Here is a 16,916-nt window from a genome sequence, read left to right on the forward strand (position 1 = left end):
TATCAGTGTGGTAATCTGAAGCACAAAATAGACAGATGGTTTGAAGTTGAACAACTCTGTCCTGAAGGTTAAAATAATCTCTGTTTTAATCATGTTTGTCCTTGCTATCTGTGAAAGTTAGCGTGGAAGTCAAGATCTATATTTTGTGTTGAAAACTTTTTTTTCCCTAGGGTTGTTTGCAGTATCTATTTCTAGACTGATTCAGAAGTGAAAAGCAAACTTTCTTAAACCTGTTGTGATGTGGAAAAATTATTTTTTTAACAAAATTCTTCTGGAAAGTAGAAAACTTCCTATTAACGTCAGTAGAATTAATCCCGCAAAATAAGGTTTTATTTGTCCCTGCTGAGAAGTGTGCCCAAGTGAAATTCTTCCATATGGGTCACTCCTTGTTGCAGTAGTGCAACATCCTCATCTCATATTGATCTAACTGTTTCTGTACCTGGGAAGCAGTAGATCGTACTATTTTCAGTTTAGAAGTCTAATGTACCTACAGCCAAGACCAAGTGGAAAAGTGTTGCTATAGTGAGGAATGTGTTTCATTCACAATAATTAACTTGTGACTGCAGCAAAAGTTTCTCAATGGTCTGGTGTGGTTCAGCAGTGGTAACTGACTTCCACAGAATTTTTACCCACTATCTGGTGTTTGACTTGTATAGAGAAAATAACATTGGTTTCAGAATAAAAGTGTCTACAGTACCAAATACTCGGCATAAATGTGCTGGCTATCAGCATACATGGTTTGCAGTATTTTTTGGAAACATTGCATAGTTGTGGTCTACACCAAATCAGGACTGTGCAACTGACTCAACAACAAACATGAAGTTTAAGTAGCTTACTTGTATTGATGGTTGAACAGTGTGATGTAGTTTTGCTCTTGGATTAAAAGAGGACTCGGGAGGTTTCATGTTGTTTTCTCAAGTGGATTTGTTATAACAACACATCTCAATTATGTTCTAGTTCTTCAGTATAGTACTGAGTTGTTTATTGAGTAGATTCCTGGCTCAGGAAAATGGAAAGGAAATTGTGCTTAGGACATTTCTTACAAGAATTGTATGTGAATTTCTCTTGTTTTGGAAAAGGTGTGTGTTTGTCTATACATACACATGTAAAATTGCTCTGAGTGTTGATACCAAGTGTTGATATTTCAGTGGTTACCATATTCTGTGTATTTCAACTGTTCTGCATGCACTTCTAACTTAAATTCCCTTCTAGTTGTGAATATAATCTCCATGCCTTTGCACATGCTAGACATAAGCATATACCACAAATCCATGAAAGTTTGGAATAATTTTTCACTATGAATTCATGAGACACATTAAACTGTTAAAGATTGACACGTGGGTGACACTTCCATTTGTGGTTTATTAATATTAAAGGGAGGATGGGATTATGTGGCCTTTGGGAGCCACCTGAAGAAGTTATGTGGGGTTGTCCTGTTGGCTGCTTGAATCATCAGTTAGTGGCAATGGAAACAGCTGGGCAAGGGAGGGAGTACCATGGACTTCTTTTCCTCAGGGTGTGCTGGTGATGGGAAGCAGGACCTTCAGTTTAACTCAATCAACTCTACTGGTACTGCCAGTACCTGAGAACCAGCCTTAAAGTTCTGGAGTAGTTCTGGTCACGATGCATTTTGTTTTGGTGCCTTTATGTGGCCTAGGTGCAAGCTGTTTTTGCAAAGCTGAGGGGTCCCTTGTTACAGCAGAGGGAAAGAGAGTGAAAGCAAACACACTTGCCATCAGAGGCATAGCCTGAATGCTGAAATTTATTTTGCAAAATCCAATTCAGGGGAGTAAATGTTGTGATATGTGAACTATAGACTCCTAGACATGGAAAGTTGGGGTCATCTATTTGCATGGCACTTAATGAAGAAAGCCAGCCATTTAATTGAAGCACAGAAGAAGAGTTTTTAATGAGTGTTCTGAGGGCTCCGAAATTGTACAGTACTGTCTCGGAGACCTGAGACCTGAGCAGAAATCAGGGAATAAGAATCTTGACAGTTGTTCACAGCCTCCACATGGGAGATCAGTGAGATTTTTGTCATGTTCTGAGCAGAAACGTGCTCAACACCACCAGTGACCTTTTTGTAGTGGGTTTTGTGTAACTTACTAAGGGGATCTAGTCTTACCCATTTGTGACTTGCGGAGCAGCTAGCCTGTGCACTTCGTAGCTCTTTGTGGCCGCAGGAGTGCTCTGTGAAACTTGGCGATACCAATTTGTGAAATGACTTGGGAAGATGAGGGATTTGTGTTTTGTGTACAATTGCAAGATATGGATGGAGGACTGTGAATTCTGCTCCCTACCTGTGATTGGCCACTTGATAGTTCTAGTTTTACATATATTAAAATAGTTAGTATAGGAAACAAGTAGAGAAATACATGTAGTTTTGCAGATTTTAAGCAAGTATTATCCATATTTGGTCCATGGTTATGGTTAAGTATTGCTCAATAAACCAAACGTGTTTGTGGAGAACCACTGTTGAGTAGGGTTAAAATCTATTTTGCCATTAAATTTTATTTTACTGCTCTGGAACTAGGGTTTGTTACAGCAGAACAAATAGCAGTGATTTCTCTCTTGTTGCCTAGTAGCCATAATTCTTCCTTTTTGAAGACTGGCCTTGGCCTTAACTGACCAGGAACAAATTTATGGTTGTTTTTTATTTTAATGCCTGTATTTTCAGCCCAACTTTGGAAATAGGTAGAAAACTGCAATAAGGCTTTCCAAGGCTATATCTGCATGCACACACCATTGCTGTAAGAAGTAGTCAGGTGTGATTGTCTCTCACTACCCATGTTTCTTGGAATTGATGTGGGCATTGAACAACATGTGCCTCTTCAGATCTTTGGTGTACGTGCTTTGGGAGTGGGTATTTGTAACAGATGCACACAGCTTTATAGTTCAAGGCTTGAACATTTCTGTGTGGCTGCAGCTGGTGGAAGGGCTGGGCTGTTAAATTCCCATTTTGCAAATTCACTTTACAAGTGGGTCAGTGCGTTGCTCTAGGCCCACTCTTTTGCTCTAAGCAGGATGGCCGGTGTTAAATGTGTACTAGATCGGATATCTTGCCAGCCCCTGCTCTCTGCCAGGTCTTGTGACGAAGAGATGTTTGTCAGGATATCATCAGGCTGGGGCCTCTGTTCTTCTCCTTTGGTGCTGCCAGTGAGCTACCATGGCTCACAGCGGGGGATGGCAGGAGCCAGGTAAGCACAAATGGAAGTGTTGTGCGAATTGCACAGCACCTGCAGGCCTGGTTCAGGAATCCTTGGGGTTTTAAGGAGAAACCCTGTGTTTTAAGGAGTGCCTAACAATCCCAGCAGGATCTTTATGTTAAGGAGTGTTTAATGGAGGAACTGCCAAATAGGCCGCTCCATGCATACTCAGTGGGGCTCCACAGAGGAGGCCAGCCTCCCACACAGGCGAGCCCCCTGCCTCCTCCACAGGCAAACCTGGGGCTGTCTGGGCCTCCGTGGTGCTGCTCCTCCTCCTTCAGTTGTGTGATCCTGCGCTACTGATGGAAGAGAAGGACGGAACAAAAGGAGGAGTGCACGATTTCATCTTATATTTTCAGCAAACTATACCTTGGAATAGTCCTGATGAGGACCATTTCCCCTGGTTGCCTAACTGTCGGTGTAGTCACTTAACGGACATGTTAACAGTGTGAATTGGTGTTCCCTTCACCATGACCCTAGCAGTGTACCACCCACATGTTCAGATGTTTCTTGTGCCAGCTGTCTTTTTGGTGGGGTGTATGTCCAAAAAGCACATTTATTTCTTAATTTTTTGCCTACCTCACCTGTTTCTTAATTGTGTTAACATGATTTGATTCATGCTGTTAGTGACACACTAACAAACACTTCAGGTAAACATGAGCTTTGGTTCCTTCAGTTGGTGATGCATTGTTCCTGATTTCAAAGAGCAAATTGTTGTCTTGTGGTTTTGGAATTTTGTCTTGTACAACTGTCAGGACTCTCTCAATATGTATGTGGTGGCTTTCATAATTTATTTCTTTACCAATCTAAAACATCCAGTCAGTAAAGCTTGAATAACAGAAAGCCAAAAATGCAACAGGAGTCACCATGTTTTACCAAGTCAACTCCGTTAGGGTAATGTTTGGAGTACCAGGAAGGGCACGGACAATTCCTTGTAGGTAAAAGGAAACCTCTATAATTTGAATATGCTTATTCAGAAGGTTACCTGTGGAAATGCTATTAAATTCTGTGAAGGAACTACCAAAATCGGGCAGTGTTGCTTTTTTGTGGCATGGAATATGCATAAGACAGTAACAACCTGTGAGTCATGACTGGTTTTTAGGGATTTTTTTTTTCTTCAGTCCTGCAAGCACTTGTTGAAATGGTTAATTTTGAGCATGAGTAGTCTCATCCAATTTAGTGAGAGAACTCACATGACTGAAGATGAAAAAGTATACAAGTGCTTACAGGATTTAACCATAGCTTTTTACCAGTCAATACACTGGATTTATTCTTAAAACTGCTTTCTATTGATGAATTTCAGTGTAGATCGTGGAAACTGTAATATGTAGCCCCTTGCACGAGAGTGGGAAACAGGTGAGCCTTCTAAAATTTGGGGGTCTGAAAGACTTACTCATTTCACATAGTACTTTCACGGAAGATTTTTGTGTGTGTGTGTTTGATAATACTCTAAGTCTCTGCAGACTCCTGATTGAACCAGAATTGCAACCCCATCCATTAAAGACCAAATAAATAGTGGTTTTGTGTCAGAAAACTTCTTTGCGTTTGAAAGGAATGCTTCTGTATATTTATGCATTTTGAAATATTGAATCGTTTGGGGTTGCTTTTAAGCACTTAAGAGTGTTGGATTTTTTTAAACACTAGTCAAAAACTGACATGCACATGTACAACTTCAGGAGAGTAGTAATAATACTCCTTGCAGTTCTCCTTGTGGTACTTTTATTTTAGGTTACATACTTCACCTCCTGAGGATTAAATGACTGACAAGATTGAGAACTTGAATGCTGCTTAAATGTTTCAGTGTCAAGTAGCCTACCATGTTGAGTGTAGAGATTTTATGCTCTACTTGGTCAAGTATCTACATGTAACAGCTTCCAATTTGAAAAGATTATAAAAAGGTTTTAAAATAATTTCTTAATCCAACCCTTAACTCCAGAATTACAACCACTTAGAAGGGCAGGAATGCAAGAGTGTTGCAGCTTTAGTTACTGAATAACTGAACAAATTTGCATCTTATCTCTTACACAAGAAACCCATTATTTTATGGTCATTGCTGCTGAATCTGCATAATACTGGATCACCTGGCAAAACAAAGTCTGGCACAGACACACAGCTACCGTACTGCTAAGTTATATGGCCCTTAGGACTTTAGTCCAGATTCATGCTGAGGGCTGAGGAAGGATAGAGTGACAAAACCCTGGATTGCAATTGAAATCAGTCAGGTCTTTGGTCTGGCTCAGGGAGCAGCCTTGCTGGCAGGTGGGCAGCCAAACCAGGGCTAGTATCTGATGGGGAAGAAAGCACTCTGGAGGGTGGTAGTGTCTTCAAAATCTGATCTGGCATAGGACGTGTCAGAGCAAAATAGCTTTGTCAAATAAAGCTTGAAGCATCTCAGCTCATGGCATTGTTGTTTGTGGAGGTTCAGTAATTTGCATTGTATGGCTATAGTGTTTTAGCCAGGAATGAGATGAACTAAATCTGAGCCATCTGAAATGCACTGGGACTGGAGTAACTCTCCACACTCCCATTTTTGGGTCACCTTGGACGTGGTTAGGTAAATCACAGCTGAAATCTGTGTGGGAGTGCATCACACCTGTGTAGAAACACTGGTATTCGGAACGTGGTTTCTGAGGAAACTCGGTTTGTCTGGAACAGCTATTGAATGGTAAGCTCGTTGCAGTAAGCTGCTGGGAGGCAAAACACACCCGTTGTTTCTGGCCACAAGCAACTCAAGGGTTTTCACGGCGAGTGCTCCAAGGACACGGCAAGTTCCTTCATGCTGAAGGCAGCATGTTGGGCCGGTGTAGGCAGCTGTGTGCTGCTGTGCTTGCTAACTCTGGCCTGGGCAAAGGAGGTGATGGAGAGCATGTCCGAAGGCTCCTTGCTCCTGATCCTTCACCTCAGCCATGGCGAGGCACCCTTAAAATCCCCTGTGTATTTTGTCATCAGCTGCTGCTGTTAAGTGCTTGCCCTGTCAGAAGCTATGTTTTTCTTCAGTGTTACTGGTGAATGAAGCCTTTTTTATGTTCATGTTAAAGGTTAATTTCTTTAGCACCTTACATGGCATGATAATTTCCAAAATATTTGAAAGTAAACCCTGCTGGAACCACCATTTATAGCTGTTTTTTCAATATGTGAAGCATTTTAGATTCCTCCAGATGATAAATGCTCATGAAAAAAAAGTTTTATTATCCTTCAGAGGAATTCTGATAAATCATTGCAAAAACTGAGGCAAGAGAATGACATCAGGAGTTTAATGCTATCTAGCCATCAAAAGGTAGCGGAATATGCACAAAACAAAGATGAGGGAAAAGTATTTATGTAGCTTATATAATATAGCATAAATCTTAAGATCAGCACTTGTATCTCAGACATCCAGATGTGCCTGTCTAGTTTCCCAAGGCAGAGCGAGGAAAAACAGTTCCAGAATATGAAAGCTTTATCATGGTAGTCTATTGTGAATTTAGCAGGCAGGAAGATCAATGATGTCATACCTCACACAACTTAATACCTCATTGTCGACCATGCATATCTTATTTATAAACGAAAATGCTGTTCTATCCTGCTCAAGCCTGTACAGTTGGGCTGAAGTACAAGGAAAGCCAGAGGAAACTGTGGTGGTGAAATCTGATTTGCTCAGGTTAATGACTGAACTCTTTAAGGGCACAAACACTTGATAATTTATTTGCATTTATTTGTTTTCACAGACCAAAGCAGAGCATTTTGCAGGTCTCTTTAGTTTCTTTTCATGTAAAATGCGATTTACTAGGTCATGAGATAGGAAAGGAGCTACTCTGCTGTACAGAAACAAGGCAGTACTCCTTCCGGCGTGGCTCCTTTTGAAAGGGGCACTCTTGACTATAGTGCAGCGTTGCTCTGTTGAATTTTCAGACACAGAGTGAATGGCAGATGGGAGGTCAGACCAACTGGTTACCCAACACATGGGAGGAGAAAGCAAAGAGCAATATTACAGACTTGATAGGTCTTGCTATAGTTGAGAACAAGGCAAAAGGCAATTGTGTAGATCTTTGTGTGGATTTTGACAGGCATTTAAGGTAGGATACGCTGCTTTGCTAAAATTTTGGGGATTTGGACAGATACCTATATCACAAAACTCTGTCAGTAACTTGTCTGTCAAAATCCTGGTTCAATTTGCCATTCTAAGACATCTGAGTATTAATAGATTGCTTTTATTACTTCTTTTCTGTTAGAGCCTCTCCTTTATCCCAGAAGTCCGTAAATTCAACACATGGTTATTTTTTGTTTGTTTGTTTGTTTGTTCACAAATTCTAGGTTAGTTCTTTTCTATAGTTACTTTTGGGGAGTCACTTCCTTTTATGATAAGATAGTAGCAACAGAAAATGCAAACAACAGGAACTCCTCCTGTTTTGCATGGAAAAAAAAATCTGCATTTCTATTTGCTGCTTCCAGTAAAATAGGCTGACTTTGTTGTTGTTAGAATTTGTCAGCACTGTTCTTGGAAAGGTAAGAAGGGAGTACGAGGTATTTAGATACTCAGTGAATAGAGACCAAAAACAAACAGCAAAGCCACAAACACAGTTTTGATGTTTTAGCTCATTGCATTGAGTTTTAATGAGTTACAAACGTTCAAAAAAAATATGGTGATATGAAGAAACAACCTGTTAATTTCAGGTGTCTCGGTTGGAGTGAGTCATTTTGAAGGTGCCTAAAATCCAGAAATTGCTGAGTAATTTCCATTTGAAAACAAAGAGAAAGAGCAATGAACATGTCTCAAAGTCCACATTGAAAAATGGAGACACCCAGAATCTCTCCTGACTCCTGAAGATCACACCTATAGCAATTAAATGTCTGAGGACTTACTTTAAATGTGCAAATAAGACTGTCTGACCACAACAGATGCATGTTTGGGGTTTGTTGTTTTTTTTTTTTTTTTTTTTTTTTTTCTTTTGTTTGTTTGGTTGTTTTTTTTAATTCTGAATAGCTTCAAGTCTGTAGTTTTCCCCATGGTTGAATCCTTAGCAGGTAGCGCTCTCTTGTGGCTGTTATTGTTATTAAATGACTTAAGAGGGATTTCAGAAATATGTATATAGTTTAGAGATTTCTGCCTTAGAGCATACACAGTCTCTTTTGGATAAGCGTTACTAAATTAAATGTGGTATTATATATTTTAATATATTTTGATGGTCAGTCTGGACAAAAGTATCCCAAATGCGCTTCCCAGAAGATCTTGAAGGGAGCATGCATATTGACTGTTCAGGTTTTTAACCACTTTTCATCTTTGTATTTTTGACAAAAAGCCATAAGCCAGAGGAAGGACAGGAGAGGCTTGGAGGAGAGTGAAGCCCACGTTGGCAGCCAGAGTCAGGAGGAGTAGAGACTGGGACAGGCACTTTCGGCAACGGGCCTGATCGCAGCCGCTGCTTTTCCTGTGGCCCTGTGCTGGGTGATGAACAGGTTACTCCCCACAACTTTGGTTATTAAAACAAATGAAAAAAGGCTCTGGGAAACCTTTCCCAGTGCAAATGATAACGTGTGTTCCTGGTGAAAGCTTTTCACCCTGAATTGCTGTTTTCTCATTCCAGGGATGGGAGAGGAGAGGGTGTCGGGGGTAGCTCTTGACTGGTTCTGTTTTCAAATTGCAAAGATCTTAGCTGGTGGTCTGTTTTTCAGTGAGGATGTAAAGCCTTCTGATGTAAAGCTCAGATTGTAGCATGCAGAGGTTTCCTCTGAACTAGGAATATACATTTTCCTCTTTTCTTAAGGAGCAGTTATTAATGAAAAGTTGTTTGGTACTACATAGACTCGATATCATCGTGATTACAAATCCAGTGTCACAGCTTTAGGAGCATGTCTGCGTTGATACCAGGTGTGTGAATTTGGCTATAGGGCTCCTTTTCCTTCTACACTGTAATCCAACAGCAACTAGAGTAATGATCCCAGGTTATTTACTTAGTTGTACTCTCTTGAAGAGAGGCAGGTTTACACTTGAGATAAGCCTTGAGTGAGAGGGGTTTTCGCCCTCAAAATACTTGACTGAAAAGTCTCTGTTCTTCAATAGGTTGAAATCTCTGTGCATGGCGTTTGATCACCCACCCACCTTCTCTGATCTTTGGATCCTATATGTAAAATAAGCATAACAATAATCCCAGTCCTTTCAGGGGCATTTTAAAAATTTCAACTAGTCTACTATAAATGCTTTCATAGCAATTATGTGACTGTTCATTTACAGCTGTTTTCCAGCAAATGTAGGGCTATGCCCAGCAGACCTTGTAGTGAAGTTAAGATGAGCTTCCTTTGTCTGTTTGCTGCTCTGGCTGCAGGATAGCAGGATGGCTTCAGTATCTGATTGCAGATTAAGACTGAAAAAAGGGTTTTTAAAGCCAAATTAAAAATCCTATTGGACAACTATATTTTGTAGGTTGAAACTTTCATTTTCTTTAAAATTAAGGACATACTTGCTTTTCCTCTCTTTTTACTACAGTACCAATGTAATACTAATACTTCTTCAGAGAGTGGATTCAAGAGTACTCACTATGCAATTTATTCTTCTGTTATATAGAGTGAAGATGGGCTTGCAGCTGGAAATTCAGGAAAAAAAATCGTTTTTCCATTTGATTTTACTTCTCTGTTTTGACAAATAAGTCATCACATGTAGAAGAGTATTTGTCAGCTGGAGTTTGCATCCTCATTCACACAACAATAACTCCATGGTTTTTATATTCTTTCAGAAACAATGTTAGAGAAGTGACCCATCAAACAAAAGTCTTTCTCTAGATTGACTGTGCATGCGCACACGCATGCTTGTGTGTTAATGTTGATAAGTAAGGGATCATGCTAGCTTACCTTTATTCAGACTACTTCCGAAAAACCCTTATTATATTAGCTTTAACATCTGTGAGGAATCAGTGCTCTCACCTTTATATATGTGAAGTCATTTTTTGAAAGAACATTGCAGTCTGGCTGGGAAAGTTTTAGCCATACGCTGACTTCCACCAAGTTCACACAGTGGAGCTATTGGACTTTTTTGTAATTTGTAATTCTACCATATGCTGTCTTAACTAGATTTCTTATTAAAATCCAAATGTGCCTGCATAAAAATAACACCACTTCTTGCCCTTTTGCCAACTACCTCCTCCCTCCTGAAGTTTAAAGATTTCTGTAAATCCAGGGTACTTGCAGCATTTCCTTTGCGACTGTAAGCGCATCATCCTTTGACCTGTGAAAAGCCATTGATTTTTCATATGCAGGATGTGGGTGGGTCAGTTGGTAGGGACGCTGCGGTGCAGTCACCTTCTCATGGCAATCAGTCTGCTGCATTATACCACAGAACCAATAGAAATGAATAGTCATTAGATGTTTAGTGTGATGGGTCAAAGAACCTAAGGAAAACATGATCTCAGCACATAGGCCAGGATATAAGATGAAAGTTTCTCATTCTCCTGGGCTGAACTTTAAGGATACAGCATAACTATACTCCTCTTCATTTTCCCCCAAATAAACTGTGCTGCCTGTTACTGTATCCTTTGCATCCTCAGCTATGATGATGATCAGCACCTGTAGCAAGCTCACATGTGCAGATCAGGCCGGTGGCAGGGGATTAATGGTGTGACGATGGAGTAAAGTTTATTTTTTCAGAAGATCATTAAAATAAATTGTCCTTTAGAAGAATTCCCCAGAATTTGTAACATCAGTCTCACTGAGGGATAGAAGGAAGTACCTGCCACTTTTATCCATAGACGATGATTTCTAGTGCCTTTCTGAGTACTGAGTGGATTTATTTTTAGAGGTATCATAGGCTGCCTCTCTTCTGGGGAAAGTGCCGCTCACTGAGACGAGTGGCTGGTTGGTTTTAATGTATAGGAAAAACATCAGTAACACTCAAATGCTATTGACAGCCCATCAGCTCTTAAGAGGCCCAGGTTGTTCTGGAGATTTTTTTTTAGCTTTGCTCCTTGAGCAGATTTGTCATCTCATAGGTGGCATTAACTTCTTCACAATGCAGTGCCCCAGACTGGTCTATTCATCCATGTATTTGCTTAAAAGATTGCAAAAGGATGGAACAGCTGAAAAAAACAAAAAAAAAAAAAAAACCACCCAACTTCAGCAGCATAATCTCAGTGTATTTTCCATGTGCCATGTCAAACATCACTTCAATTAAAATCTCCTTTCCTCCAGGAACAGTGCTCTGGTTTCATTTTTTGGGCTTCGCTCAGCTTTTCCCCGCTGAGATCCGCCAGTGGCGTTCGCCAGAGTCGGTCAGTGGAGCCACTGGTATGACTAATCAAAACTGCTACGGCCTCTTAGCGGGGAGCAGTAACAAGGCTCCTTTGTGAGTCTAATTATATCCCCTAAGCTGGCACAGCGGTGCGGATTAGTGCAGGAGGAGGACAGTCAGTCACAGAGGGCTGCGGGGTCCCATGCTCCGCTCCTCCAGCGTTGCCGGGGACGGATCCCAGGCGGGTGCCACCCGCACCCCACGTGTGCCACCCCGGCCAACACCTGGGGCCCCATCGCTCCTCTCTTGGCCCGATCCCACTCCCTGACGTGGAGGCTTGCTCACCAGCCAGGAGCCATGCCTGGTCCCTGAGGAAGGGGCTGCGGGAGGAGGCACTGCCCGGCGCAGTGCCAGGGTAGGTATCTAGGGCTGCAGCTGGGAGAGGGGGGCTCCTGCCAGGCTGGCCAGGAGACAGGGCACCGGCACCCGATCAGCTCCGGCAGCTCCTCACCCCTATGGCCCATCGTTGGGATAAGCAAGTGCTCAGGGTGCCTTTCTCTTAGCTTTTTTGTATCTTATTAACTTGTTGTAGGGAGGAGGTGAAGCTATGCAGCGTTGTCTCAAATGCCTCTGAAATTTCATAATAGGATTGTTGAAGTGGAGTCGGCAGGTGTGGAAGAAGGGAGGTGACTCTGAGAAAAGTATTTTGTGGTTCGCTTGCCAGTTTGCCTCCTGTTTCTCACACAGACCTGGCTTCAGTGTGCGTTGTGTTGCTGAGCAAAACGTCTCACCTCCCAGTGAGGCCGTACACTGGGGTGGCTTCCAGTTGCTTTCTAAGAGGTGTGCAACTAGTTTTCTTGGGCTGGTCTCTTCATCCCACTGTGTATCATCAGAACAACTGGAGTAGCTGAGTCAGTCTGTTAGTGAAACTTAAAGTGTCAAGGCCTGAGAGTTTTTCAGTCTTGAACTTTTATTGGTGTGAAAAGGAAATTCAGTGCAAAAAGTTTCCCAAGCTGTGAGCAGCTTGCTGACATGGGCAGGGGTTGCACAAAGATGCAAGGGGATTTTTGCAGAACAGTGCGGGAGGAAATGAGTATGCTGACAAATGTGTGAGACCAAAATTGTTTGCTCTTCCCTGTAAATCTAAAGAAGGGATCCTTGGAAAAGAGATGAATATGAAGTAGTGAGCAAAACTGAAAAAATAAAAATTATTTTAGACACACTTATCTTACACAGTTTTGGGGAGGGGGGGGAGAGCGTTAAAGGATTTTTTTTTTCCTTGCTGCCAGGCAGCTGCTGCTTCCTGCTCTTCAAGAACATATGCTGTGAAGGTGGGGTGCCAGAGCAGCATGGACTCTGGGTGTATTCCTGTCTCTAGCTGCTTAGTGGTGACCAGACAGAGCAGCCAGCTCCATTAAGGAAATCCTTAATCTAGTGAGGCTAATGGAGCTTCCCTCCAGTATGAGCTGCTTGGATAATAATTGCCCATTTGGAGCAGGATCCCAGAAAACTTATAATCAACTTCTGTGGGTTATGGCTGGTTTACAATAAAGCATAATAATACGTAGAAGAGTGTTGGCACATAAAACACATCACACGTTTCTGCTGACCTCACTGAACTCCCAAGTAAAGCTATAAAATATTACTTTCATTAATCACTTGGAGCTCATAAGTAGTATTCAGTGTGACTCTTTCAGTGATCTTTTTTTATATATAAAAGACATCTTTTCTATTCCTTGAGGATGTTTAAACTTCCCTGAGGGAGCTCTATACCACCCTGAAGCCAGTGTTACAACCCATCTTTGTTTTCCAGCTGAAGAAGACTAAATCTAGTACCTATAAAGCAAACAACCGAGTAGCGACTGACAGAGCCACGTCCACTGCTCTGAGTTTAAAAATAGTGATGTATGTGAATATAGTGTTGTTATTTGTTCTGAGATTGTCCGTAGATACCTTGCATCAGGATCCATACCTTGGTTTATGCAGAAGGAGTGCATGGATGAACTCAGTTATTAAACTATTCAGTCACTTCAGAGGGATGCTGATGGCCCCTGCAGCTTATTGACACATAAGCCTTACAAGCAGGAGTAACTATTTATGAATATTAGCTAGAGCTTTTTTTCCTGTATTTTGTCACCCATTGTAAGTGATCTGGTCTTGGAAAATTATTGAGGTAGTTTCCGATTTGATTTATTTGTATGCAAGCACGTTTCAACTTGCAGGTTTTTTTATTTTATTTTTGCCAGATTGACTCTCTTCCAAAACTTATTCTTGGTGATAATTAGGGTGACTAAAGATTGAGATCTGAAGGGGTGGTGTGAGGTGGGCTGGAAGAGGAGTACGCGATTGAAGACTTGTGTTGTTATTGCTGTTTTCAATCTTGCTTGGAAAATAGCTTTTATTTTGCTATGAAGTGACTGAACCCAGCTTTCAAGTCTAATGATGTTAAATTGGGTGTGTATCTTGGCACATTCAGTTTCTGTAAAATAAGCCTAAAAGCCTGCAAGAATATTATCCACTAAACAAAATCAGCTCTGCTCTGGGAATCCCAGAAATCAGAGCTGTCTGGTCAATTTTAAACTTCCAGCTCTAAATGGTTTTAAGTGTTTGAAGGCTGCCATGCATCTGCTCAAAATAAGGCTTGTATGTGTTCCCAGGGTGTCCAAATCAGGGGAAACAGCACTGTTGTAGTTAATAGATAAAGAAGGGTTTTATTGTTTTGATCAGCACAAATTTACTGAAGAGTGTGCTTAAACAGTGGCTGGATTGTGGTGGGTTCTTCACCTGGACCAGTAGCTTAGACTGGCAGCTCTGGGAGCTGCTGCCTCAGGGCCTGAGCTGCAGAGGTGGCACAGGGGACGACCACTTATCTGTGTCCACTGCTGTTTCTGTGGGGCAGGGGGTGAGGGGGCTATCGTAGGTGAATATTTGACAGAGATATCAAAGATTCATAGAATAACAGGATGGTTTGGGTTGGAAGGGACCTTAAAGATCATCTAGTTCAAACCTCCCTGCCAGGGGCAGGGCCCCCTTCCCCCAGCCCAGGTTGCTCCCAGCCCCGTCCAACCTGGCCTTGAACCCTTCCAGGGAGGGGGGAGCCACAGCTTCTCTGGGCAACCTGTGCCAGTGCCTCACCACCCTCATAATGAAGAATTTCTTCTTAATATCTAATCTAAGTCTACCCTCCTTCCATTTAAAACTGTTACCCCTCGTCCTATCACTACACTCCCTGATAAAGAGTCCCTCCCCACCTTCCCTGCAGGCCCCCTTTAAGTACTGGAAGGCCACTATAAGGTCTCCCCGGAGCCTTCTCTTCTCCGGGCTGAACAACCCCAACTCTCTCAGCCTGCCCTCATAAGGGAGGTGCTCCAGCCCCCTCATCATCTTTGTGGCCTCCTCTGGACCCACTCAAGCAGGTCCATGTCCCTATACTGGAGGCCACAGAGCCAAACACAGTCTTCCAGGTGGGGTCTTGCCAGAGCAGAGCAGAGGGGAAGAATCCCCTCCCTCGACCTGCTGGCCACACTTCTCTTGATGTAGCCCAGAATATGGTTGGCTTTCAGGGCTGCAGGTGCACACTGCTGGGTCATAGTCAGTTTTTCATCCACTAATACCCCCAAGCCCTTCTCTGCAGGGCTGCTGTCAATCTGCTCCTCACCCAGCCTGTATTTATGCTTGGGATTGCCCTGACCCATGTGCAGGACCTTGCACTTGGCCTTGTTGAACTTCATGAGGTTTGCACGGGCCCACCTCTCAAGCCTGTCCAGGTCCCTCTGGATGGCATCCCTGCCCTCCTGCATAATGACTGCACCACACAGCTTGGTGTTGTTGGCAAACTTGCTGAGGGTGCACTCAGTCCCACTGTCCATGTTGACGTTAAACAGTGCTGGTCCCAATACTGACCCCTGAGGAATGCCTCTCATCACTGCTCTCCACTTGGACATCGAGCCATTGATCTCAACACTCTGAATGCGACCATCGTACCAATTCCTTGTCCACCAAGTGGTCCATCCATCAAATCCACGTCTCTCCAATTTAGAGGCAAGGAAGTCATGTGGGACAGTGTCACATGATTTGCACAAGTCCAGGTAGATGATGTCAGTTGCTCTTCCCTTATCCACCAGTGCTATAACCCTGTTGTAGAAGGCCACCAAATTTGTCAGGCACGACTTGCCATTAGTGAAGCCGTGCTAGCTGTGACCAGTCACCTCCTAGCATATTTTCCAGTAGGATCCCCTCCACAATCTTTCTGGGCACAGAGGTGAGACTGACTGACTTGTAGTTCCCTGGGTCTTCTTTATTTCTGTTTTTAAAAATGACGGTTATGTTTCTCCTTTCCCAGTTAAGGGAACTTCACCAGACTGACCCAGCTTCTCAAATATGATGGATAGTGGCTTAGCCTCTTCATCCACCATTTCCCTCGGGACCCACAGATGAATCTCATCAGGTCCTATGGTCTTGTGCATCTTCAGGTTCCCTAGATAGTCTCAAACCTGATCTGCAGTGGGCAGTTCTTCATTCGCCCAGTCCCTTTCTTTGCCTTTTGCATCTTGGGTGGTGTGGCTGGAGCACTTGCCAGTGAAGACTGAGGCAAAAAAAATCATTGAGTATCTCAGCCTTCTCCATATCCTGGGTAACCAGGTCTTCCATTTCCTTCTGGAGACAGCCCACATTTTCACTAGTCTTCCTTTTCTCATGGATGTACTTTTAGAATTGCACCTATAGACATTATCAGTGATGTCTTGTAGCAGGGAGGATTGAAGTTGGGGTCCAGCTGTTTCTGACAGAACAAAACATCGGGGGATGTAGAGCCAGCCTCAGCAGGGGAGGCAGCTTCTTTCACTTGGCTCACTGCAGCCGCCATCTCCCCTCTAGGGATGGAGGGAGGTGGCCTTGCCTTTCTCAGGGTAAGGTGCAGATCTGCAGCCCCACAGGCTGGCAGGAGCTCACGGTGACAGCGGTGACGTTCGACCTGCTCATGGAGATCCCCACTACCTTAATGAAGAGTCTCTATGCAAAATGTGGGAGAGATTGGGCCCAAATTAATACAGGCAAAAGGAGAGGAACTTGGGCTCCAAGAAGTTTTGGGAAAGTATCTGCCAGTGGAGAAATTGTAGATGGATGTGTGTTTCAAATTCTACTGCGTCTTGTTACAATGCTATTACAGCTGCAGTCACTAGCTGGAGATAAAGAAGGGGTGATATAACTTGGAATTGAACAATTACCTTCTCCACCTGAAACTTGAGCTGCCCCTGGAAGATAAGGAGGGCGAGATTATCTCCGAAGATGACAAGCATATTGGACAAGCGGAAATGGCCTCAAGCTGCACCAGAGGAGGTTTAGATTGGACATTAGGAAAAATTTCTTCACTGAAGTGGTTGTCAAGCACTGGAACAGGCTGCCCAGGGAAGTGGATGAGTCACTGTCCCTGGGGCTATTTAAAAGATGTGTAGGTGTGGCGCTTAGGGACATGGTTTAGTGGTGGACTTGGCAGTGCTGGGTTAACAGTTGGA

At 42.9% G+C, this 16,916-nt stretch overlaps 1 protein-coding gene across 7 annotated transcripts in view; it reads left to right on the forward strand.

Moving 5' to 3' along the window:
• Positions 1–16,916, forward strand: part of SHROOM2 (shroom family member 2) — a 130,244-nt gene that overhangs the window by 56,360 nt on the left and 56,968 nt on the right. For 2 of the 7 annotated variants that reach the window (XM_042788628.1, XM_042788629.1), the window contains exon 1: positions 11,580–11,818. The exons of the other annotated variants lie outside the window; for them this stretch is intronic. The gene's annotated coding sequence lies outside the window, so the exon portion shown is untranslated. Of the gene's footprint in view, positions 1–11,579; positions 11,819–16,916 lie in introns of those variants that run through there. 7 annotated transcript variants of the gene reach the window in all.

This window comes from Tyto alba, unplaced genomic scaffold, assembly GCF_018691265.1.
Source record: "Tyto alba isolate M040663 unplaced genomic scaffold, T.alba_DEE_v4.0 Super-Scaffold_14, whole genome shotgun sequence".
Lineage (NCBI taxonomy): Eukaryota > Metazoa > Chordata > Aves > Strigiformes > Tytonidae > Tyto > Tyto alba.